The 26564-nt window shown below is 44.5% G+C and overlaps 1 protein-coding gene and 1 long non-coding RNA gene across 5 annotated transcripts in view; one reads left to right on the top strand and one right to left on the bottom strand.

Annotated features, from left to right (window-relative positions):
- The window catches only part of ZNF557 (zinc finger protein 557), a 101703-nt gene that overhangs the window by 21501 nt on the left and 53638 nt on the right, over positions 1-26564 (bottom strand). The window lies entirely within an intron of this gene.
- Positions 447-26564, top strand: part of LOC113596555 (uncharacterized) — a 52853-nt gene continuing 26735 nt past the window's right edge. The window contains exons 1-2 of the long non-coding RNA XR_003417331.2: positions 447-1121; positions 1244-1374. This is a non-coding gene — a long non-coding RNA (uncharacterized LOC113596555). The remainder of the gene's footprint in view (positions 1122-1243; positions 1375-26564) is intronic.

Genomic DNA, 26564 nt, shown 5'->3' with positions numbered 1-26564 from the left:
TTTTTTTTTAACATTTATTTTTGGGACAGAGAGAGACAGAGCATGAATGGGGGAGGGGCAGAGAGAGAGGGAGACACAGAATCGGAAACAGGCTCCAGGCTCCGAGCCATCAGCCCAGAGCCCGACGCGGGGCTCGAACTCACGGACCGCGAGATAGTGACCTGGCTGAAGTCGGCCGCTTAACCGACTGCGCCACCCAGGCGCCCCTTAACTTTCTTACTCTTTGACATTTTGTAGGTAATCTGTCTTATCTCTGTGGTTGCTATGGGGAAGAAAAAACCACTCGGCAAATTTACCACCATATACCTGTGGGTGGATTGACTTTTATTCTACTTAGCACTCCCTGGGCGTCTTAAAACTGAGACAAACAAAGGACGGCTCCAGTTTTGGAAATGTCACTCCTGTAATTTTTTTTTTTTTTTGAATTTGGATATTCTTTCACTCATTCTCTTGTTTCCTTCTGGAACTTCCTTGAGTGGTGCCAACCACTCCGTATCTTATTTTCTTCTCTTTCTTCACTCTTCTGTGTTCATGGTACATGTCTTATACTATTTTCCAGCTTGCCATTTCTCCAATCACTGTGTTCAGTTTGGGTCCTAGTATTCTGTGTATTTAATTTATGTAATGTATTTCCATTAATATATATTTGGCTTGCATATTTTTTTAAGTTTATTTATTTTGAGAGAGAGAGAGACAGCGAGAGCACTTGAGCAGGCGAAAGGCAGAGAGAAAGGAGAGAGAGAGAGAGAGAGAGAGAGAGAGAGAGAGAGAGAGAGAGAATCCCAAGCAGGATCCACACTGTCCGTGCAGAGCCCGGTGCCGGGCTTGAACTCCCAACATGCGAGATTGTGACCGGAGCTGGAACCAAGAATCGGAGACTTAACTGACTGAGCCACCCAGGTGCCCCTGTTTTCATACATCTGATGTTACGGATCATACACGCACCTCTCCGCCTGGCCCACACCTCATGAGACAGGGCTTTGCAGCCGCTTCTGAGATGCCCCCTTTGCTTTTCATTTTCTTACTCCTGCAGTTTCCTCTCTTTGTGTGCAGTTTGGCTGATCCCAGCTGCATTTTGAGGATGGTAGCCAGTGTATACAAGGATGGAGATGTGGCCGTTGGTGGGTTTTTCTCCCCTTTACACATTTCTCCCATATAGTGGGAACAATGGGCCTAGCAAGGATGTCATTTTCCAGCGGTAAGTGCCTTTTATTTATTTTCCGCTTGATTAGTATGATGGAAGGTACCTAGGTGGTTTGAAGATGGATGGACCGAGGCTCTACACATCACCTTCCTGTCCTTCCCCCTGCACCCCCACATCCCAGACCGTCCATATTTCCTCTCTTCCCGCTGACCTTGTTTCCTTCAAAGGAGGTAAGAGAGTTTTCTGTTGTTCTGTTTCTTTTTTTTTTCCTCTTAGTTCTCCCCTTCCAGGGCTGGAGGCTTCGTGAGAGAGTGCTGCCCACCAACCAGTGCGCTCTCCCTCCCTGCCCCCTATCCCGCCTCAGCTTCCAACACTCAAACACTCTTTTGACTTGGGGTAAAGCTCTTGTTATAGGCTGAATCGTGCCCCCTGCCCCACCCAGATATATTGCCCCAAATGCACACGAGAAGTATCTGTGGAACAGATGGATTCTTAACGGGCCCTTCCTGATGGGAAGTCAGAACTTGCCATGTAATAGAGGAAGTGCAGGGTTACCACCCTGCTCTGGACACCCCCTACTCTGTCAGTCTGTGTCAGTGCCTGGGGGGGGGGGTGTCCCGTTCCTGCGTAGATGAAGGAAGGTTCTGTGTAGGGGAATGTGCTGAGGAGATCCTAGGGAGGGGAGGCCTTTGGCATGACCCTGGGCCTTGGCTGGGGTTAGAGACCCGTGGGGGTGCTGGGGCAAGCGGGAGTCACTCAACCAAGTAGCTGACACCTAGTCCCTCTCCCTCCATGGCTAGGCCTGGCTGGGGGCCTGGACACCCACCAAGAGACCAGAGGATGGGAACCCTCGTCAGTGGTGGGGCCGGGGGTAGGCGAAGGCAACGGGACAGGGCCTGTAGCTGTGAGAGGGGGTGACCTCTCCTCTGGGGCCCCTCAGCATCCAACTGCCCCTTTGGATGTCTACCTCCTCATGGGGGCCACGAAGTGAGATGATCCCGTGGGGCAGGCCTCATGGGGGTGATGAAGTTCAGGGGTGGTAAGGAATGTGTGGGAGCAGCGATGACAGTCAGATGACACTGAATCCTCGGGAGACCCAGCGAGGCAGGGGTTTGTTACACTTTCCAGATGAGGAGAGTCTCAGGGAGGCCAGGCCACGGGCACAAGCTCACGCACTAGTGAGTGCTGGAGCTGGGAGAGTTCCAGAATCAGCCTGCTAGCGTTAACCTGGTACCTCTGCTGCCCCACCTCCGGCAGATGTCCGGAGCCCCCAGTCTGGGTTCTGGGGGGGACATATTGGGGGGGAGACTGGACTGACTGGTCCCATCCTCCACCCTGCAGGTGACCTCCTGTTGGCCACCCCAGACCCTAGGGAGCCCAGGGGAAGAGCAGCAGGAGGCGAGAGTGTCTGGCGGGGGGGGGGAAGGGGCGGGTCTGGGGAGAGAGGGCTCCTCGCTCCCAGCTGGAGGCCTCCACCAGTCCAGGGGTCTTCCTTCTTCAGCCGCTCCTGGAGCGCAGAGCCTAGAATGCCTGCACTGGGAGTGAACGGCGGGGCGGGGGGCAGGGCCTGGAGAGCTGGGTGCAGGATGGAATTGGGGTGGGGAGGGCCAGGACCCGTGTACCCTGGGATTGGCCAAAAGCCGCCTGGAGGGAGAAATGTTCCTGGAGGGCAGGGGAGGGGCTTTGCGGGGAGGCTGCTAAGACTCCGGGCTTCTCCACTGGGAGCCTGGGCGGGGGAGGAGGGGGGGCAGGAGGCTGAGGGTTTCGGGAAAGGGCCCACGGGGGGGCACCTGAGAACAGGGCTCGTCACCCCCCCTCCCCCGCGATGGCACAGGGTGTCATCCCCTCCTGAGTTCTGAGGGCTGGCACAACTCCTCATGACCCGTCCTGGGAGTTGGGGCAACCTGCCTATGTTGGGGTTAAGGGGAGAGTGCACGGAAGCCCGGAAGCCGGGGCTCAGGGCTGCCGGACTCGGAGCTGCAGGAGGCCGTGGCAGGGCCAGACAGCCTCTCCCTCAGGCCCTGCCGCAGGGGGAGTGACGCCAGGCCCCTCCGAGTCGGGAAGCACACCCTTGCGGAGCAATGCCTTCCAGCCTGAGGCCTCGGTCTCCCCGGCGGAGAGGGCTGGGCTGCAATGTCCCCGCCCCTGTCTTGCTCCGCTTCTCTGGAGCCCGGCCTGTCTCTGCGCGTGCCTGCCCCCTGGTGGGCCCTGGCGGTAGCGCGACAGGAGAGGCGGTGGGGATGCGCGGGAGTGACGGGCTCAGGGACTGTTTCTGGTGGGATTTGGCTGCTGCGTTCAGAGGAGAGGAGTGAGGTCAGCAGCTGTGGCCTCACTGCAGGGACGGTGGCGGGGGGGGCGGGGGGGGGGAAGCAGAGACCCTCCTGGGAAGGATGCTCTCTGGCCCCCTACCTTGGGTCTGCATCCTGACCTCTGCCCCTGGAATAGTTGGGGAGGCCCAGCTGTTCCGGGAGACTGCAAATCACTACCGCCTGGGGGCCTGAGAAGCGACTGGGGGCCTGGTTCCAGGCCCTGGAGCCCCTTAGGGAAGATGAGAGGGGAGGATGAGAGGGGAGGCCGAGCGGGAGCCAGGGGGCAGGTTCCTTTCAGTGCCCTTCACCTGGTTCAGGAGCAGAGACAGCCCCTCAGAACTCCCAGGATTTCCCGGTCGGAGGTAATTCCGCGGGGAGAGCAGCGACCACTGAGGGGGGGGTTGTCTTTTTAAAAAAATGTTTATTTTTGAGAGAGAGAGTGTGAGTGAGCATGAGCGAGTGGGGGAGGGACAGAGAGGGGGAACAGAAGATCCGAAGCAGGATCTGTGCTGACAGCCACGAGCCCGAAGACATGGGGCCCGGGGCTTGAACTCATGAACCCAGAGGTCATGACCGAGCCGAAGTCTGACACTTAACTGACCTGACCGCCCAGGCGCCCTGAAACGCGGTTGTTTTCAAAAGTAGCACTTGCCAGGGCCATGCCCTGCACCAGGACAGGGACTGCCTTGCAACAGCTCTGGAGGCAGAGGAACTTTTTCTGCTTCTCTTGTTGACGTTGCTTTTGACCAGACGTCAGGAACGTCTACTTTTCTAGTTCAGCCTCTAGAAGCACGTCAGCAATCAGTGGGGGAAATGATATAGAAAAGTCGGAATGTGCGGGTGGAAAGGATACGGCCAGAGGAAGATCATTTGCAAATGAGCTTGCAAATGAACCAAGGGCCCACAGGACTTTCCAGCCTTGGGCCCCCTCAAGGGGCTTCTTGGTTGACTCTTTACCTAGATTTGAGTCTCCTGGGATCCCTGTCCATGACCTCTGAATTCCTTTTCCCGTTTGTTTCCTACCAGAGGGAATGATTTGTGATGTAGCTTTTAAGACCAAAGCTGGGCCTCGGTCCTTAAACATCATGGCCCCCTGTGAATTAATTAGGGCTTCTGGCATCCCTACACTTTCTTAATCAATTCCTTTTAGGGCAGAAATTCCCTAGAAGGCCCTACCTATCAGGTACATCATGGCACCGCCTCTCTGGCTGGGGCCTGATGGATCATGGGTGAACTCCGGTTTGCAAGGATAAGGGGATCGTAATCCTTGTCAGTGAATGACCCCCATACTCTCCTTTGCTGCCAAGGGTGACTTCTGGCCCCGTGTGGTTCTGAGGTCACTGGTTTCAGCAGTCACAGTTTATTTATTTTAAATTTATTTATTTATTTTGAGAGGGAGAGAGAAAGAAGAAATGAGCGGGGGAGGAGCAGAGAGAGGGGGAGACAGAGGATCTGAAGTGGGCTCTGCTTGGACAGTAGAGAGAGAGCTCGAACCCATGAACCGCGAGATTGTGCCCTGAGCCAAAGTCTGCTGCTTAACCGACTGAGCCACCCAGGTGTCCCCAGTTTATACACTCAGTCGTGTTGTTACCAATTTGTCCTAAAGGGGCAGCTGGGCCCCAGCCTCTGTAGCGTGTAGCCTCTGGGATGGCTGTGTTGCCTTCCACGGGCTTGTGCTATGGTTATGGCATGGGCGGGTGAAGCCTTCCTGTTGGGAGCTTTGAAAGGTGAGACGTGAGGGGGTAGGGTGGGGGCCCAGCAGGGGAATGCCACCAAACCGATGATCCGTGGACAAGCGTGGACACAGCCTTACCAATTAGAATCCTGAGATGCTTCCAATCTGGGCTGAAAACTACACCGCTCTGTGCCCAGCCTCACCTGAGCCCATAACCAGGAGCTAAAGGGTTACCACCTGGCAATTTAAATATCACCACTTGGAAACACCCCGCAAGAGCAAGGCCCAGATGAATTGACAGACCACTGGGTTATCTGCCGCTTCTGTGATGGCTGCAAGCTTTACCCAGAGACACAGCAAGCTGGACTCTGTCAGGAGGCCTTTGGGTATAGCCAGCAGGAAAGATGAACCTGGGCTCCTGGCATCCTGGACCCTTCCTGACACGGCACAGCCATCCAGGAAAGTGATTTGCTTAAGGGTAGTTGGTAAGTCTGTATTTTCCCTCCAAAGAGAAAGAGAAGGGCCAGGTCCCAGGGCTAATCTAGGGCTGGGAGGAGGTCAGAAGGGTTTTTCCTCCAGGACCGTGAGGCTTCTGAGAGCAGACCCAGCATGTAAGAATAGTTTATAAGTCTTGTGTCTACCATATGGCTGGGAGGGACAGTCTGTTGCACCCTTGGAAATCCATTGGCTAATAGTGCACTGGCCGGCACCCGAAAGAGACCCATGGTTGCGGGGAGGGGGTATTATCTGTATCGTACATTCATGTAAATTAAATACATGTACACAATACACCCTCAAACTTATTCATACCAGGATAAGGGAGAAATATAACAAATGCACATTTTAGCAACTGATTACCTTGGTGGGATTGATGCCTTCTTTTGTTACCTATTTTATATTTGCTGTGTTCTCAGCTGGTTGTGGTTTGCTGCCTGATGAGGGAGCCTAGACCTCATTCCTGAAGAGTCTGGGCCATTAGTCCCACCCGGACTGGTTTCTTGTAGTTTTCCAGACACTTAAATCACAGGGCATGGTGCTACTAAGAAAGCCTTAAGAAATTTCCTTTAGACTTAGGCTTCCTTATCTGCGCTGCAGAGCAGCAAACCACTTTCCCTTTGGGAATCAGGATCAGTCACCTCAGCCAGTACCGAAGAAAAATTCTTTCTTTGCCGGTAAATTCACAGGCAGCCTTAACGTGGGCCCGTCACCCCAGGGACCCAGGGAGTGGCGCCTTCTCACGGACTCCGCTCTGGCCTCTCAATGCAGGGAAACGCTCCCACTTCACCTCCCCTCCTGTTTGCCACTCTCCCCAGTATAATTTGTTGGAAAACTGTCCTTTTCCTCATTGCATGGTCTTGGTACCCTTGTTGGAAATTACTTGACCGTGTATATCAGGGTTTATTTCTGGGCCCTAGATTCGATTCCACTGGTCTATCTATGTGCCAGGACCCCACTGTTTTAATAACTGTAGCTTTGTAGTAAGTTTTGAGATTAGGAAGTGTGATGCCTCCAGTTTTGGTCTTCTTTTTCAAGATTGCTGTGGCTATGCAGAATCCCTTGAGATTCGATACGAATTTTAGGATGGATTTTTCTGTTTCTGTAAAAAACACCATTGGAGTTTTGATACGGATTGCATTGAATTCGTAGATCACTTTGGGTACTAGGGTGGTTTTAACAATACAGAGTCTTCCAGTCCATGACATGGAACGTTTTCCCATTTATTTATGTCTACTTCATTTTTTTTTCCAGCAATGTTTTATAGCTTTCAGTGTTCAAGACTTTTGCTTCTTTGGCTAAGTTTATTCCTAAGAACTTTATTCTTTTTGATGCTACTGTGGATAGAATTTTTAAAATTAAAAAAAAAATTATTGTGTGCATAGAAACACAAATAATTTTTGTACATTGATTTTGTATCTTGCAACTTTGCTGAATTAATTTACTAGTGCACAGTGTGTGTGTGTGTGTGTGTGTGTGTGTGTGATCTTCAGGGGTTTCTACATGTGGGATCATGTCATCGGTGAACAGGAATAATTTTACTTCCTCCTTTACAGTTTATATGCTTTCGTATTTCTTTTTCTTGCCACATAATTGCTTGGTTAGGATTTACAATATCATGTTAACTAGAAGTGGCAAAAGCAGGTATCCTTCTCTTGTTCCTGATGTTAAGGAAAACACTTTCAGACTTTTACCGTTGAGTCTGATGGTAGCCTTGGGCTTTTCATATATGGCCTTTATTATGTTGAGTGTTTTTTATCATGAAAGGGTGTTGAGTTTTTTAAAAATGCACTTTCTGTATCAATAGAAATGATCATGTGGGTTTTTTCCCCATCATTTTGTCAATGTTGTATATTACATCGATTGATTTTCATAAGTTGGGTCATCCTTGGATTCCAGCAATAAATCCCCCTTGGCTGTGGTGTATGATCTTTTTAATATGCTGCTGAATTTGGTTTGCTAGCGTTTTGTTGAGGATATTTCCACTACTATTCATGAGAGATATTGGTCTGCAGCTTTCTTTTCTTGTATTGTCTTTGTTTGACTCTGTGATCAGGGTGGTACTGGCCTTTGAAGAATGAGGAAGAAAGTGTTCCCTCCTCTTTAATTTTTTGGAGGCATTTGACAAGGGTTGATATTAACCATTTCTGTAAATGGTTGGTAGAATTCAACAGTGAAGTCGTGTGGTCCAAGGCTTTTCTTTTGTTGAAAAGTTTTTGATTACCAATTCAATCCTCTTGCTAGTTAAAGGTCTATCCAGATTTTTTTGGTTCATTGTGATTCGGTTTTGGTAGGCTGTGTGTCTAGGAGTTTGGACAACGTTGATGAAATGGACAATCTGGGCATAAACTGCTTATATTACTCATAATTTTTTTTTTTACTTCTGCAAAATCAGTGGTAACATCCCCACATTCATTTTTTATCTTAGTAATTTGAGTCTTCATTCCTTTTTTTTCTTAGTCAGAATAACTAAAGTCTTGTCAATTTGGTTGATTTTTCCAAGAATCAATATTGTTGACTTTCTGTTTTGCTTTCTCTTGACTATTTATCTCCATTCTAATCTACATTATTTCCTTCCATTTGATAGCTTTGGATTTAGTTTGCCTTTCTTTTCCCAATTTTTTAGGATGTAAGTTCAGGTTGTTGACAGGAGATAAATAAAATTGAGTTAATATTTGTTTGAAATAAAGTGCCCTCTGTGGGTGGTACAGGTCATTATCAATGACTGTTGCTTATCTTTTATCTTGTTGCTAAAGCATCAGATGAAATGATGCTGCAAGGTTCTTTGTTGATTCAGACACCAGCTTGTTCAAACTTTACCAAATCCTTCAGAGCAGTAGTCTGACAACTACCCTGAGATCTTTTTAGGCACAGGAATTATGGGCACAGGATTATGGAGCTCTCTGTCTCAGGATGGATTTGTCTCCCACCACCACCTTGGAAGTTATACTGGTCACATAACATGATATCGTAGAGGTATGAGGAACAACATGTTTTTCCTAATTGTTTTTCACCTGGATGGAGGGAGTCAGGTGCACAGCCCCAGGACAAGAGTTTCTCCAGAGCTTTTCGATGAGGTGCATAGCTCCTATCTCTTTTCTCTTGTCGATGGGGTAACTCCATCCATAACAGTTTTGGGGAGAGATTACTTCACACTTGTCATTTCAGTAGATGCCCTTGCACTGGAGGGAAGGGACAGCCAGGATGCTGATCTTTGGGGTTAGAATTTCAGTCTTACTTTCTCTCATCCGCGTGAGGACCTCCCTTCTAGCTATCTCATTTCATGTTTCCTTCTCACTTTTTCCCCTCTCTATCTTTAACCACAATATGAAATGGGGTATTTTATGCAAATGATCTCATAAAGTAGAGATGAATATAATTTATGGCAATGTAGCAAGCTCCATGACACTTGGCATGATGGCAGAATCCTATTTAACCTTGGAGAAGGTGTGGGTGATGGTAGCAGAGTGGGATATGTTTTGTGTGAGACACATATTGTATTCTTTCCGTGGAACTCTCACATTTCACACCAGAAGAGGGACATCCCTCCTTTTACATACTTTCTCAAGACATTTAATCCTTCCCAGTACGTAGAAGAGTTTTACTTCAGTAAATTTTGACTTGAAAAAAAAATTTAAGAGAGAGAGCATGAGCGGGGGAGAGGGAGGGAGGATCTTAAGCAGGCTCCATGCTCAGCATGGACATGGGGCTTGATCCCACAACCCTGGGATTGTGACCTGAGCCAAAATCAAGAGTCAGATGCTAAACCAACTGAGCCAGCAAGGTGCCTCTCGCTTGAAATTTTTTATTGTTCACTTGCTAGATCACTATGTGGAAAAGTTGGAGACTGCCCACCAAATTCTTTGTTAGAGCTTATGCCAGATATTGACATAATTACCATGTCTGACTCCAGTTATTTCATCTATGATGCCATGTATGCCATGGCCCAAGCCCTCTGTGAAATACTTTTGGTGGAAACAGAAATGGGTTCTTTTTTCTAATTTAAATCTAAGTTAGTGAACATATAATGTAATAATTTCAGGAATAGACTTTAGTGATTCATCACTAATTCACAATTCCAGATTTCAAGTTATAGTACAAAGCAGTAGTAATCAAAACAGTAAGATACTGGATTAATGGAATAGAATAGAAAACCCGGAAATAAACTCATTATTATATCATCAATTAATATTTGACAAAGGAGGAATGAATATAAAATGAGAAAGAGTCTCTTCAGCAGATGGTGTTGGGAAAACTGGACACCTACATGCAAAATAATGAAACTGGACCACTTTCTTTCACCATATACAAAAATAAACTCAAAATGGATTAAAGACCTAAATGTGAAACCTGGAACTATAAAAATCCTTGAAGAATGCACAGGCAATAATTTCTTTGACATCAGCCATAGTGACATATTTTTTTTTTTTTTTTAGATAGGTCTCCCCTGAGTCAAGGGAAATAAAGCCAAAAATAAACTACTGGGACTACATCAAAATAAAACTTTTCTGCACAGCAAAGGAAACAATCAACAAAACTAAAAGGCACTACTGAATGGGAGGAGATATTTGCAAATGACATATCCGATAAAGGGTTAGTATCCAAAATATATTACGAACACAACTCAATACCCCAAAACCAGATAATTCAATAAAAAATGGGCAGAAGATAAACAGCTGGCCAACAGACACACAAAAAGATGATCAACATCACTCATCAGAGAACTACAAAACCACAATGACACATCACCTCACACCAGATGGAAGGACTAAAATAAAAACAAAAGAAGAAGACCTGGGTGACTCAGTTGATTGAGCATCCAACTCTTGATTTCGGCTCATGTCATTATCTCATGGTTTGTGAGCTCGAGCACTGCGTTGGGCTCCATGTTGACAGTGTGGAGCCTGCTTGGGATTCTCTCTCTCCCTCTCTCTCTGCCCCACTCCCCCGCTCATGCTCTCTCAAAATAAATAAATAAATAAATAAATAAATAAATAAGCAAGCAAGCTTAAAAAAAAAACCAGTATTGGTGAGGATGTGGAGAAAAAGGAAACTTTGTGCATTGTTGATAGGAATGCAGACTGGTGCAGCCACTGTGGAAAACGGTATGGAAGTTCTTCAAAAACTTAAAAATGGAGCTACCCTATTATCTGTAATCACACTGCTGGATATTTACCCAAACATACAAAAGCACTAATTTAAAGGGATATATGTACCCTTCGTTTATTGCAGCATTATTTACAATAGCCAAACTATGGAAGCAGCCCAAGTGTTCGATAGATAAATGGATAAAAATGTGGTATATATTTACAATGGAATATTATTCAGCCGTAAGAAGGAAAGCAGTATTTCCGTTTGCAAAGCACGGATAGAGCTAGAATGCATAATGCTAAGTGAAATAAGACAGAGAAAGACAAATGCCATATGATCTCACTTATATGTGTAATTTAAGACACAAAACAAATGAGCAAAAGAAAAAAAGACAAACCAAGAAACAGATTCCTACGTATAGATAACAAACTGATAGTTACCAAAAAGAGGATGTGGGGGGGGGGGGGGAATAGGTGATGGGGATTAGAGAGTGCACGTGTCATGATAAAAAAAATTTTAAAAATTTAAAAAAGAATCCTGTATAATCTCACATGTGGAATCTTTAAAAGAAACAAAACAACTTACAGAAAAAGAAATCAGACATGTGGTTGCCAGAGGATGTGCAGGGAGGGAGAATTGGAGGAAGGGAGTCAGAAGGTACAAACTTCCAGTTATAAGTCAGTACTAGAGGTGCAAAGTACAACACAAGGATTCTAGCTTACACTGCTATATTATATGTATTTTGTTTTTTAAAAAAATTTTAAAAGATGTTTATTTTTAAAAAAAATTTAATGCTTACTTTTGATAGAGACCGAGTGTGAACCATAGGAGGGGCAGGGAGAGAGGAAGACACAGAATCCAAAGCAGGCTCCAAGCTGTCAGCACAGAGCCCGACACAGGGCTTGAACTCACCAACTGTGAGATCATGACCTGAGCCAAAGTTGGACGCTTAACCAACCGAGCCACCCAGGCGCCTCATGATGTTTATTTTTGAAAGAGAGAGACAGAGCACAAATGGGGGAAGGGCAGAGAGAGGGAAGCACAGAATCCTAAGCAGGCTCCAGGCTCTGAGCTGTCAGCACAGAGCCTGACATGGGGCTTGAACTCACAAAAGATCATGAAATCATGATCTGAGCCGAAGTCAGACAGACGCTTAACTGTCTGAGCCATCCAGGCGCCCCAAGATATTTGTTAAGAGAGTAAATCATAAGAGTTCTATTCACAAGGAAAAAAAATTTATTGTATCTATATGATATGACGGATGTTAGCTGAACTCAATGCGATAATCATTTCACAATATATGTAAATCAAACTTTCACACTGTATACTTTAAACTTCTACAGTGATGTATATCAATTATTTCTTAACAAAACTGGGGAAAACCCCCATTAAAAAATAAAATACGTAAAAATAGAATTTCCATATATGACCCAATAATTTCACTACTGGGTATTTGCCCAAAGAATACAAAGACACTAATTTGAAAAGATATGCACCCCTATTTATAATAGCCAAATTAGGGAAGGAATCCAAGTGTCCATCAGTAAATAAATGGATAAAGAAGAATGGAAAATTCCATTGTATATATATTACACACACACACCAGAATATGACTCAGCCATAAAAAGAATGAGCCTAGAGTCCCAGCTGATTCCTACTGCAGTCCTGCAGTCACCCACGTCCTCTTTCCTTTCAACATGACAGATGCCTCTGTGTCCTTTGCCAACAACTTCCTGGCAGGTTGAGTGGCTGAGGCCATCTCCAAGACTGTGGCGGTGCCTACTGAGCAGGTCAGGCTGCCCCTGCAGGTGCAGCATGCTGGCAAGCAAATCCTCAGATAAACAATACAAGGGCATTATAAACTGCTGAACTGCGTGGTTCATATCTCCAACGAGCAGGCATCCCTGTCCTTCTGGCCAATGTCATTAGATACTTCCCCACCTAGGCTCTCAACTTTGTCTTCAAAGGTAAATACAAGCAGATCTTGGGTGGTGTGAATGAGAGAACCCAGTTTGGCACTACTCTGCAGGGAATCTGGCATCAGGCCATGCCACTGGGGCCACATCCTTGTGTTTTGTGTATTCCCTTAATTTTGCCCATACCCTCCCCAGGAGGGTGACCCTTGGATATGGTGACCCCAGGATCTCTTCTTCAAAAGGCCACTACTCTCATGATCAGGATACATAGCTGACTTATCTAATGCATAGAAATAAACATAAAGAGATAGGCAAAATGAGACAGAGGAATATGTCTCAAATGAAAGAAAAAGGACAAAAGAGCTAAATGAAACAGAGATAAGCAATATGCCTGATAAGAATTCAGAATAGTGGTCATAAAGGTACTTCCCGGACTTGAGAAAAGAGTGGAGGATGTCAGTGAGGTCTTCAAAAAGAAATAAAAAATAAAAAGGAAGCAGCCACAGATTAAGAATTCAATAATTGGAAGGAATCAATAGTAGATTAGAGGAGACAGAAAAATGGATCAGTGACCTGGAAGACAGGGTAATGGGAAGTAACCAAGCTGAACAGCAAAAATAAAAATGAATAATAAAAAATGAGAATAGGTGAAGGGAACTCAGCAACATCACCAGATGTAACAGCATTCACATTATAGGATCCTAGAAGGAGAGGAGAGAGAAAAGGGGCAGAAAATGCATTTGAAGTAATAATAGTGGAAAACTTCCCTAATCTGGGGAAGGAATTGGACATCCACATCCAGGAGGCACAGCACCCAACAAAGTCAACCCAAGGAGGTCCACACCAAGACACATAGTAACTAAAATGGCAAAAAGAATAAAAAGAGAATTTTAAAAGCATCAAGAGAAAAGAAACAGTTACATACAAAGGAAAAGCCCATAAGTCTATCAGCTGATTTTTCAGCAGAAACTTTGCAGGTTAGAAGGGAGTGGCATGATATATTCAAAGTGCTAAAAGGAAAATAAAACAAAGAATATATCTTTCAGAATAGAAGGAGAGATAAAGAATTTCCTAGACAAACAAAAGATAAAGGAGTTCATGACCACTAAAGCAGCTTTACAAGAAATGTTAAAGGAGGGGTACCTGGGTGGCTTAGTTGGTTAAGTGTCTGACTCTTGATTTTGGCTCAGGTCATGATCTCATGGTTCATGAGATCAAGCCCCATGCTAGGGCCCATGCTGACAGCATGGAGCTTCTTGGGATTTTCTCTCTCCGCCCCTCCCCTGCACACATGTGCATGCTCTCTTTCTCTCTCCCCCTCAAATATATAAATAAATAAGCTTGAGAAAAAAAGAAATTATAAAGGGAATTCTTTGAGTGGAAAGACAGGCCACAATCAGGAGTTAGAAAATTAGGAAAGGAAAAAAAAAAATCACTGCTAAATGCAAACATAATAAAAGTAGTAGATTAATCAATTATAAAAGCAGTACAGAGGTTTAAGTACAAAAACAGTAAATTCAATTAGATCTATAAATATCAGTCAAATAATTCACAAAAGTGTCGTAGACTCTGGGTCTAAAGTTCTCTCTTGTCTAGCAAGAGAGCGGGATGCAGGATGACAGATGAGAGATGGCAAATGTCTGGGAAAAGACAAGAGCCCCGAATAAGGGTCCTTGCCCCGTTTTTATTAGGATCAGAAGGCTTAGGAACATGGCGATGGAAGTGCACAAAGAGACGATGAATCTATGAATGTTAACTTGTGGATGTGAGGGAAAGGGGGTCTTGAGGATATTTGTGGTTAGGGGCTTGGGTTAATACAAAACAAAATCCGGGTGCCTGGCAGTCAGGAGGAAGGTTGATTACAGTGGACACGAGGCAGCACCTCTGTTTACCTTAGCTACCTAGGGGATGAGACAGGGGAAATAACCTCAGGGTTGACAAGGCACCTTTTCTTTTGTTAACCATCTCTGCTCTGGGCTGCTTCACCTGCAGTGCAGCAGGTCTATAGGCCAATTTACCTGTTTACCTAACTTGGTCCTTTCTTCCTGTGAAAGCAGCTTTCTGCTATAGTACTAAATTGGGGGTGCTTCCACCCTGAATATCTAATCTTGTTCATTTCATATGCCCATGTATTGGTCACCTTTGCATTGGTTCCTATTTTAGGCCTTTGCCCCTCCCTCTCTATTCTGGGGGCTCTTCACCCCCTCTCTATTTTGGGGTGCCTTTACACCTCCCTATTCCTGGCACCTTTGTGCCTCCCTATTCTCGGGGTGCCTTTGCACCCCCTATTCTTAGGGTACCAATCTGGTTTACGCAAACTCGGGTGTGAGTATTTTGTGACTTTGCATTTCTTTATGCCTTGTTAACCCATTGGTGTAAGCACGGGGGATTCCTAAGCTTATCCACCACAGTTCCCCCTTTTTGTTTTTTTTGGTTCTTTTAGTCTTGTGTTTGAGGACCATCATGATGAGCTCCTGGTCCTTCTTTTGCTTTTGGGTGGCCTGAAGAGTGATTCTGCAAAGACATAAAAGGAGACATAGTAGAAAGATTCTGCTCCCCAGAGTTATCCAGAATTTGAGATGGGTGCTAGCCATAAGTGAGAAAGGATTTAGGTTGTGCCACATTTCCCAGGAATCAGCCCATTCTTTTTTAAGCTGATCCTCTGCCTACTGTAGCTGTTGGTGCAATGTCATACCTAAATTTTTTATATTGTCAGGTTGGAAGAAAAGACAGTGCAAAGGTGTGTCTGGACAGCATCCCAAGCTTGGGAGTGATTATAAGGAATGCCAGTCATGCAGATATGCTGATAGTTAGGGTCACAGAGCAGTTTAGAGTGGAGGAACAAGGCCTCCTATCTCTTTCCAATAAATTCTACTGCAGCATCAAGAGCTTTGAGGCAGGACAAGACTTGTTTATCAGTGGAAGTCTGGCTCATGAGTTCTTTGGTGGTGTTCACCATAAATTTATTAAGGACATGGGCTCTCTGGATAATATGATGCAGGCTGATTCCAGCTACAGTGGCAGAGGTGATAATGCCTGCTCCTTCTAGGATGCTCATGATTAACAGGCCAACAAATCTTTTCTGCCTTGCAGCAGAGTGCCAGTGTCGAATAAGCTTGGAAAGCATGCCTAGTCCTGACAGATGCATATAGGGTTCAGAGCTATTAACAGGAACCAGGCTGAGACGTGCTAAGTACTAATAAAGAGGAGATGTTTAATTGGTGATGTTATCATTACTTACACAGGACATAAACCAACCTTGGGAGGTAGAGACATTACAATTATTTCCTAGTTGTCAGATCTGTAAGGTGGAGGTAGCAAAGAGAACATAGGGAGAAGGAATGCAAATAGTGGTCCATGTGAACTGGTCATTGTACAGGGAGGTCCAAGTTAGGTTAGCACGTTGTTTTACATGAATCTCACTGTGGCCAATAGTAAGAGTGAAGAAGGGAAGACCTAGCTTCCAAAGATTAGCAAGCCAAGGTTCTTTTAATTTCCCTTTATGTGCAGAAATTATAGGACCAGACAAGCCTCCATTTTTCCAAAGAATATCCTCCCTACTAGCCTGGCCAAAGGGTATGGTCTTATTAGAATATTTTGTTTCAAGATGTCCTCTAGGACCCCTGTCAATAATAGTCCAATTGCCCTCAGTGAAGGTTATGCTCAGTTTCTCCATAACAGGTTGTCCAGGGGTAATGTTCCAGGGATGGTCTGAATATTTGAGATTAGAGCAAGCCACAACATTAGAAGTGTGAGATATGTTTGTTTTTTGAGGTATATCAAAGCTTGCAGCTTTGAAAAAGGTAAGGTTGTCTGCTGTTGTAGAGGTTTTGGGCTGTACATGGAAAAGCCAGTTGAGTTTTAGTTTCAGGCAAGCAGATAAGTTGTTGAGTTTTTAAAAAAAAATTTTTTTTAATGTTTATTTTTGAGACAGAGAGAGACAGAGCATGAATGGGGGAGGGGCAGAGAGAGAGGGAGACACAGAATCGGAAGCAGGCTCCAGGCTCTGAGCCATCAGCCCAGAGCCTGACGCGGGGCTCGAACTCACGAACCGTGAGATCATGACCTGAGCTGAAGTCGGACGCTCAACCGACTGAGCCACCCAGGCGCCCCAAGTTGTTGAGTTTAGTAACACACATAGGAGGTACTGGAGGAAGCCACCATTGAGGCCTTGGCATAGAAAGCCAATGGTTTTGTTCCATTTGGAAGGGCGGGTTAAGATTGGCTCCTCCCATGAACTCAGTGTCATTATTGCTAATAGGAATATCCTGGTCCAGGAGTGTTAGGCTGTCAAATATAGGTGGGTTAAGGAGATGAGCCCAATATGAATATTGAGCTTGACCTGGACAAATGAGGGCAAGGAATATAACCAGGGTTACCCGCATCAAATTTCTGTTAGTGATGGAGATCATGGCCATTAGGTGCGAGTCGGGGGTGTATGCAATTCCACTGTGCTGTAAGAGGGTGCCGGCCTGGTTAGACAGGTGCTTAAGGCTTCCCCATGTTATATCAGGAGGAAGGACTTGCGTTTGTAGAGTGGCTTCAGGGTGGGGAGTCCACGAAGAGGCTTCTTCCATCTTGAAGAAGAGGGGCATGGCTCCTCGCTCAGAGTCATTCTCTGGAAGTCTTGGTTCATTGGAAGATGTCTTGGGGGTCTCCACCATGCTCTGGTATGGCTTCACCAACCGAGAGGGGATCCATAGAGGTCCGGAATCTGAAAGAACACAAGTATATCCTCTACCCCAGGTGAGAAGTCTAGTGGGCCCAGACCATGTGGGCCCCCCTTTGGGGGTTTTGTACAGCACCAGAGGGTGAGAGGGCTTATCTGGTTTTGAAGAATTCCATTCAGCTGCAGTCAGTCCTTGAGAGTCAAGATTTAAGAAATTAAGAGTAATCATAGCATGGTCGAGGAGAAGTTGAGGTTGTAATGTAGACAGCCATGGTTATGTTCCCCCCCCCCCATTTTTTTTGTTTTTAACATGTTTTTTAATGTCCTAAGGGCTCGTCCTATAATAGCTTGGCCTTGTGGGTTGTAAGGAATACCTGTAATATGTCGGATATTCCATAAGGCACAGAAGTCACGAAATGAAGAGGAGACCTAGGCTGGGCCATTATTCATCTTAATTGTGTGGGGGAAACCCCAGGCTGCAATAGCACGCAGATGTTGAATACCACTTTGGTGTTTTCTTTTGTATGAGCTGAGGCAAATACAACACTTGAGTACGTATCTATAGACGCATGGATATATTTATGTTTACCAAATGTAGGGTAAACTGTAACATCAGTTTGCCAAATCTCATTAGGCTTGAGGCCCTGGGGTTCCTTCCTGCTGAGAAGGAAACAGGGGATAGTAATTGACAGTCTGATCAGGAGTGAATGATTTGTTTGGCCTCATTTACAGTGAGGTTAAATTGTTTGCTTAGAGCCAGTTTTGATGGTAAAGATTATGGGAGGCTCTGGCTTCAAAGAGGGGATAACATTCTTGGGAAACAATGTTGTCAACTAAGGCATTACCTTCAACAATGGGCCCAGGAAAGGACATATGGGAGCCAGTGTGAATGAAAAAGAGAGGGAGGTGTGACAGATTAGAGCTAACTGAATACTTAGGAGATGTATAGCAAAGGCAGGGTCTGGAGGGAGGCAAAGAATATGAAAAGGGAAATTTTCCATTAAACGCACTGCATATTGAGAATCAGAAGTAATGTTTAAAGGGTAGGGGAAAGTTTCTACTGCTAATAATATGGCTTGTAATTCTACATGCTGGATGGAGCCATATTTCTGGTATAAGAAATATGTTCCCAGTTTTCCTCAACTCTCCAAAGGCAAGAAGCCTTGTGAGTTTTTCCGGAGGCATCTGTAAAACCGTGAGGGCATTCTTAATAGGTTGTTTTGTTGGAGAAGTGGATAAAGTACACCAAAGATGGCTGATTGGACTAAAACCAACTCTGGTCTCTAGCTTAGGGACCCCCCCTCTGGTTTCTTCTTCTTTTGTTTGCTGTGCGCCCGAAAACCCCCACAGATATGGAGGCTGTCGGTTATAAATCACCCTCCCCACTGGCATTCCAGGCTCAGACCTTTGGAGAAACAGTCTCCTCTGAGCCCGCCGGTATAAAATAAATCTCCAATCCATCAAGATCTCCGAGTGCTGCTTGGTTTTTCCGCCAGCGTTCCAGCCTGGTTCCGTAACAGTTTTAGCATGATTCCCTCAGGAATGATGTGAATCTCCTGGTGAGTCTTAAACCAAGAGTGAGAGGGGAACCCATAAATAGTATTGCCCACGTAGTCTGCGAGAGCCAGCTGCAGCTCTAGCGAATGAGAGATGGCCTTGTCGAAGAAAGTGCTGCCAGTTGGCAAGTGGATGTTTGCAGGATCCCGACCTAACAATTCCCAGCATCTTAGAGATCCCTTTGGGATTAATTGTGCTATGTTGAATATGAAGGGGGTGAGAGTATGTTTAAGACTAATGAGGATAAAGAACCATTCTATTTTTAAAAGTTTTTTTTTAGCAGTGGCTTGTCCAATTAATGTGGTAGAAAAATCCTTAGTGTTAAGAATACATAGCTGCAGTGGAAGGTTGGGATCTTGCCTATCGTAGCTACGAGAGGTGAGAAGGGACTGAATATCGTCCAGCTCCTTCTTTGCTGCCAGGGTGAGCTGGCGTGGTGATGTTAAGTTAGGATCACCAGAAAGCAGCGCTAGGAGGTTGGTTAGGTGGGCATTGGTAATGCCTAGGAGAGGAAGAACCCAGTTAATGGTGCCCAACAGTTTTTGTACATCCTTAAGAGTATGAACATCATTAGGAATGGTCTAAAGGACGGGGGTGGGGGGGTGGGGGGGGATTTGAGTATTAAACATTTGTAGCCCCACGTAAGAAAAAGGGGTCGACCTTTGTATTTTTGGGGGGGCTATTTTTAAACCCTGTCGGTTTAGAAGGGGGGGTGGATAACAAAGAGTTCATCTAGAGGTCGTTGATGCTGGGCACAAAAAAGGATATCATCCATACAGTGATAAACAAAGAAGGAAACTGCACCCTAATTGGCTCTAATGCTTCATTAACATAAAATTGGCACATAGTTGGGCTATTAAGCATCCCTTGGGGGAGGGCCTTCCAATGGTAACAGGGTATTGGCCGGCAGTGATTGAGAACAGGAACGGTAAAGGCAAATTTTTCTCTATCTTGTTCAGCTAAGGGGATTGTGAAAAAGCAATCTTTCAAATCAATGATAAGAATCGGCCAATTTTGAGGCAATGTTGAGGGAGAGGGAGTTCCTGGCTGCAAGGGGCCAAAAGGCTCAATTACTGCATTAATAGCTCTGAGATTATGAAGAAATCGCCACTTGCCAGTTTTTTTGTTTTTGTTTTGCATTTATTGTTTTTTGTTTTTTGTTTTTTTTTTTTTTAGGAACACAAAACATAGTATTCCAAGGGCACCAAGGAGTATTCCAAGTATGCCCACTTTTTAATTGTTCGTCCACTAATTGTTGGAGATGAACCAATTGGTCCCCTTTTATTGGCCACTGCTCAACCCATACAGGTTTGTTAGTTTTCCATTTCAATGGGAGGGGCTCAGTTTGAGCAGTGGCTAGGAAAAACTTGTTTTAAGCTGAATATTCCATTGACTCAGTAAGTCTCTTCCCCACAAATTGATAGGGATATTCGTCATGTAGGGCTGTATGTAGGCTATTTGGTCATCAGGCCCTAAACATCTGCATAAGCTGAGGCTTTGTTGGGAAGGCTGGGTGCTCCCACCTCCTACCAGGGTGGCTGTAGGGGTGGTGGCCCAGTGAGAAGGTCATTGGGAGGAGGATATAATGGTTACATCAGCCCCTGTGTCAATCGACCCTGAGACAAGTTTATCTCTGACTTTTATTTGCAAGAGAGGTTTGTCCTGAGAAATGTTGGCGAGGCTGTATTGCTCTAAAGGTGAGTTGGTGCTCCCAAACCTGCCTTCTTTTTGAGGTTTGTCCACCGTTCTGGGGACCCAAGAAGGAAGGATAAGAAGCTGAGCAGTTGCTACCCTTTGTTAATGGTGATTAACCTAGAGGCCTGCGCCATAATTTTAATTTCCCTGGTAAAGCCACTGTCAGTCACCCCCGGAAGAACTAGGAGTCTGGCTTTACTAGTGCTATATCCTCCAAGAAGGACACCAACGTAGCCTTTAGGAAGTGGGCCAAATATGCCAGTAGGGATGAGGTATACATGCTCAAGCTGATTAAGCCTGATGGTCTCCTGGGATTCTAAATCGAACCCTGTGCTTCCTCTGGTGGTGGCAGGTAGGGATCCCACGGATCCTGGGTAGCCCATGCCTTGGTGGGGGAGGGTGACTTTTCTTGTGAGCAGAAAGGAGCCATCCCCTCTCTTTGTTGTCCTGGGTGTGGAGGGGGGCACCCACTTGGGAGTTTCCTGAACTGTGGGTACAGCCGTCTTTATCAAATTCGGATCTACAGGCATTGCCCATTGATTTCCTTTTTTGCATCGAGGGCATAATCCCAGCAAGCGGGAGGCTTGGGGAGCTTTTACAAAGGGACAGTCCTTTTTGAAGTGTCCCACTTTTCCATGGCCAAAACAGGTTGGATCAGATTGTCTAAGGGCCAGGGCAAGTAGCTTTGTTTTGTGGGATTCAGTTCTCACATTTTGACAGGCTTTAACATATTCACTGATAGTGGCTGTGGGGCTGCTTTGGGCTGAACTTAAGAACTCTTTTGCAATCGTCATTAGCATTCTCAACAGCCAGGGAGAGAAGTATTGTTTCGGTTGCTTCCATATTATCAAGCTGTCTTTGAATAGCCTCTTGGAGGCGATTCATAAAATCCATATAGTTTTCAGCGGGCCCCTTGTCGGATATTAGTAAAGGACCCTGATGGTTTTCCTGAAATGGAGATTTTATGAAAACCACGTCACATGATATCAGTGCGTTGCTCGCTGACAATGATCGGGAGTGGAGCTTACTGCCTTGGTTGGACATATTGCCCTGGGCTAGACAACTGTTCAGAAGTCACTGGAATAGCAGCGTCATGTTCTGCACAGCGTGAGTGACGCAAACATCATGAAATTCCCGAGCAAAGACAGCATATTGGGCCGGGGTCGCGGTGATTTTCATGCGAGAGCCCCAGTCCCAGGCACACATGGAATAAGTGCCGCAAATGGTTTCCAAGATACTGATCGTAAAAGGGCTGTGGAGGCCGTATGGCCGAACTGCTTTCTGCAATTCCTTTACTATTTGGAAGGCCAGGCTTTCATGGACATACTGTCCATTTTGCCTGACAACGGGAAATAGCTGGAGCTCACCGGCCTTATGGGCTTCTTTAAGGCATTTTTGCATTGGGGTAAGGACCTTATCAGAGCCGGTTGATGAGGTTTTTTGAGGCTCCATGTTGTCCCATCCTCTTGGGGGAGGGGGAGTATCTTTTGGCTGTAAAGGTGCTAGAGACACAGCCAGATTATAGGGAGACCGAGGTTTCTCCTCCTTTTTAGATAACTCCTACGTCTTCACATGCACCAAGCTCCAGGGGAGAAGGGCAGTGTGGATGGACCAGGTGAGGATTACCTGAGGGGGGACACTAGCCCCTTCAGAATGCCTGGCCTTCAATGTTTTCCCTACTCGTTCCCACATGTCAAGACCATAAGTTCCTTGTTCTGGGAACTAAGGGCAATTTTGTTGGACAGCCAGCAATCATCTAAGGAGAACCTTATAATTTAGAGTCATCCCTGCTGTCTCTCCTGGGGACTGAAGAATTCGAATATAGTGCTTTCGTTCTGGGGCTAGAGAGTTTCCCATGATAGATCTCTCAAAAAAGTTCCATGGCAGTGGATACTAACACAGTTTTGCTTTATCGCTTACCTCATCAGGTAGAGACTGTACACAGTGCATTTTTTTTTTCTTGGTGCTCCTTGATCATTCCGTGGCGTCCTGCAGTCCTTGTGTCACACCGCCTGGCCACGTCGGCTCCTCGTCCACGTTGGCCTGTAGTCCCCTTCTCCTCTGTCACGTCGGGGTCACCATCTGTCATAGACTCTGGGTCTAAAGTTCTCTCTTGTCTAGCAAGAGAACAGGATGCAGGATGACCAGGGAGAGATGGCGAATGTCCAGGAAAAGCCAAGAGCCCCGAATAAGGGTCCTTGCCCCATTTTTATTAGGATCAGAAGGCTTACAAACATGGCAATGGACGTGCACAAAGAGATGATGAATCTGTGAACATTAACCGTGAACATTAATGTGAGGGAAAGGGGGTCTTGAGGAATTTGGGGTTAGGGGTTTGGGTTAACACAAAACAAAATCTGGGTGCCTGGCAGTCAGGAGGAAGGTTGTTTACAGCGGACATGAGGCAGCACCTATGTTTACCTTAGCTAGCCTAGGGGATGAGACAGGTAGGGTGAGTAACCTCAGGGTTGACAAGGAACCTTTTCTTTTGTTAACCATCTCTGCTCTGGGCTGCTTCACCTGCAGCACAGCGGGTCTATAGACCAACTTACCTGCTTACCTAATTTGGTCCTTTCTTCCTGTGAAAGCAGCTTTCTGCTATAGTACTGAAGTGGGGGTGCTTCCACCCTGAATATCTAATCTTGTTCAATTCATATTCCTATATATTGGGCACCTTTGCATTCATTCCTATTTTAGGCCTTTGCCCCTCCCTCTCTATTCCGGGGGCTCTTCACCCACTCTCTATTTTAGGGTACCTTTCACCTCCCCATTATGGTAACTTTGCACCTCCCTATTCTCAGGGTCCCTTTGCACCCCCCCCCATTCTTAGGGTGCCAATCTGATTTACCCAAACTCGGGTGTGTGTGAACATTTTGTGACTTTGTATTTCTTTATGCCTTGTTAACCCATTGGTGTAAACCTGGGGGATTCCTAAACTTATCCCCCACACAAAAGGATGCAAAATATGACACCATATATATAAACAGAGGCTGAGTAAAAAATTAAGTGCTTTTAGAAAGGGTTCAAACTTAACCATCAACTTAACACAGACTGTTACATGCATAAGATGTTGCATACAAATCTAAGGGTAACCGTAAATCAGAACCTATAATTAAAAAAAACCACAATAGGGGCGCCTGGGTGGCTCAGTCGGTTAAGCGTCCGACTTCAGCTCAGGTCACGATCTCATGGTCCGTGAGTTCGAGCCCCGCGTCGGGCTCTGTGCTGACAGCTCAGAGCCTAGCGCCTGCTTCCGATTCTGTGTCTCTCTCTCTCTCTGCCCCTCCCCGTTCATGCTCTGTCTCTCTCTGTCTCAAAAATAAATAAAAACGTTAAAAAAAATAAAAAAATTTTTTGAAAGAAAAAAAACCCCACAATAAATACACAAAAATAAAGAGAAAGTAATCCAAGCATAACACTAAAGAAAGCCATCAAACCACAAGGGAAGAGAGCAAAGAAAGAATAGAGAAGAACTACATAATCTATAAAACAAATAACAAAATGACAATAAGTACATACCTATCAATAACTACTTTGAATGTAAGTGCACTAAATGCTCCAATCAAGACATAGGGTAACTCAATGAATATAAAAGCAAGACCCATCTATATGCTACCTACAAGAGATGGATACATGCAAATTGAAAGTGATGGGAATGGAAAAAAATATAAACCATGCAAATGGGAGTGAAAAGAAAGTTGGGGAAGTAATACTCCTATTGGACGAAGTAGACTTTAAAAGAAAGACTCTAGCAAGAGGCACTATATAATGATAAAGGCAACCATCTAACACGAGGATAAAGCAATTGTAAATATTTATGCACCCAATATGAAAGCACTTAAATATGTTATGCAACTATTAACAAACATTTAAAAAAGAAATGGACAGTAATACCTGTCCAAGTGCACATGGAACATTCTCTGATATAGATCACATGTTAAGCCACAAAACAAGTCTGAATAAATTTAGGAATACTGAAATCATATCATGCATATTTTCCAACCACAATGGTATAAAACTAGAAATCAATTATAAGAAAAAATCCGGGCAGAACACAAACACATGAGGCTAACCAACATGATACTGAAGAACCAATGAATGGTTCAAAGATACCAAAGAGGAAAATTTTAAAGTATCTGGAGACAAAGGAAAAAGCAGTGATCCAAAATTTTGGGGGCACAGCAAAAGCAGTTCTAAGAGGGAAGTTTACAATGACACAAATCTGCCTCAAGAAGTAAAAAATCTCAACCTAACCTGATGCCTAAAGGAGCTGAAAAAGAAGAACTAAGAACAAAACTGGTAAAAGGAAGGAAGTAATAACAGAGCAGAAATAAATGAAATAGCGACTTAGTCGAAAAGATCAATGAAACCAAGAGCTGGTTCTTTGAAAAGATAAACAAGGGGTGCCTGGGTGGCTCAGTCGGTTAAGCTGAGTCATGATCTCGCGGTCTGTGAGTTCGAGCCCCGCGTCGGGCTCTGTGCTGACAGCTCAGAGCCTGGAGCCTGTTTCAGATTCTGTGTCTCCCTCTCTCTCTGACCCTCCCCCATTCATGTTCTGTCTCTCTCTGTCTCAAAAATAAATAAACGTTAAAAAAAAATTAAAAAAAAAAAGAAAAGATAAACAAAACCTCTAGCCAAATTCAATGAGAAAAAAGAGGACTCAAAATCAGAAATGAAGGAAGAGAAATAACAATCATCACATAAGTAAGGGGTATAAGAAAATACTATAAAAATTTGTATGTTAACAATTGGACAACCTAGAAATAGATAAATTCCTAGAAACATTCAATCTTCCAAAGTTAAATCAGGAATAAATAGAAAATTTTAAACATTAAGAGTAATAAAATTGAATTTGTAATAAAAAAAACTTCCAACAAACAAAAGTCCAGGGTCAGATGGCTTCACAGGTGAATTCTACCAAACATTTAAAGGCGTTGATACCTACTCTTCTCAAACTATTCCAAAAATAGAAGAGGAAGGAAAATTTCCAACCCATTCTATGTGATCAGCATTACCCTGATACTAAAACCAGATGAAGACACTACAAAAAGGGAAAACTCCAGGCCAGGATCTCTGATGAAAATAGATGTAAAAATCCTCAGCAAAGCATTAGCAAACCAAATTCAACAACACATTAAAAAAATCATTCACTACAATCAAGTGGGATCTAGTTCAGCGATGCAAGTGTGGTTCAATATTCACAAATCAATGTGATACATCACATTAACAAGAGAAAAGATAAAAACTGTATGATGTAAAAACTATAGAGGAAGAAAAAGCATTTCAGAAAATACAATATCCATTCCTGATAGAAGCTCTCAACAAAGAGGGTTTAGAAAGAATATACCACAACATAGTAAAAGCCACATATGAAAAACCCACAGCTAAAATCGTACTCAATGGTGAAAAACTGAAAGCTTTTCCCCTAAGCACAGGAACAAGACAAGAAAAGTTCACTCTCACCATTTTTATTCAACACAGTATTGAAAATCCTAGCTGAAGCAGATAAGAAAAATAAAAGACATCGAAATTGGCAATGAAGAAAACTGTCAGTATTGCAGATGACATGATACTATATATAGAAAACGCTAATGTTTCTACCAGAATTAGAACTGATAAATGAATTCAGGAAAGTTGCAGAATACAAAATTATTATACAGAAATCTTTTATATTGTATACACTAACAACAAAGTATTGGAAAAGGAAATTAAGAAAACCATCGCATTTATAATTGCACCAAAAGGAATAACATCTAGGAGTAATTTAACCAAGGAGTTGAAAGACATATATTATGAAAACTATAAGATACTGATGAAAGAAACTAAAAATGACACAAATGGAAAGGTAAATTTTGCTCATAATTTCAAAGAATTAATATTGTTAAGATGTCCCTACTACCCAAACCATCTACAAAGATAACATAATCCCTATCAAAATACCAATATCACGTTCCACTGAACTAGAACAAATGTTAAAATTTATATGGAGGAAGATGGCCGTGTAGGAGGACTC

Source organism: Acinonyx jubatus, chromosome A2 (assembly GCF_027475565.1).
Source record: "Acinonyx jubatus isolate Ajub_Pintada_27869175 chromosome A2, VMU_Ajub_asm_v1.0, whole genome shotgun sequence".
NCBI classification, from domain to species: Eukaryota; Metazoa; Chordata; class Mammalia; order Carnivora; family Felidae; genus Acinonyx; species Acinonyx jubatus.
The sequence above is the reverse complement of the archived record's forward strand: the minus strand, read 5'-3'. Positions and strand labels throughout refer to the sequence as shown.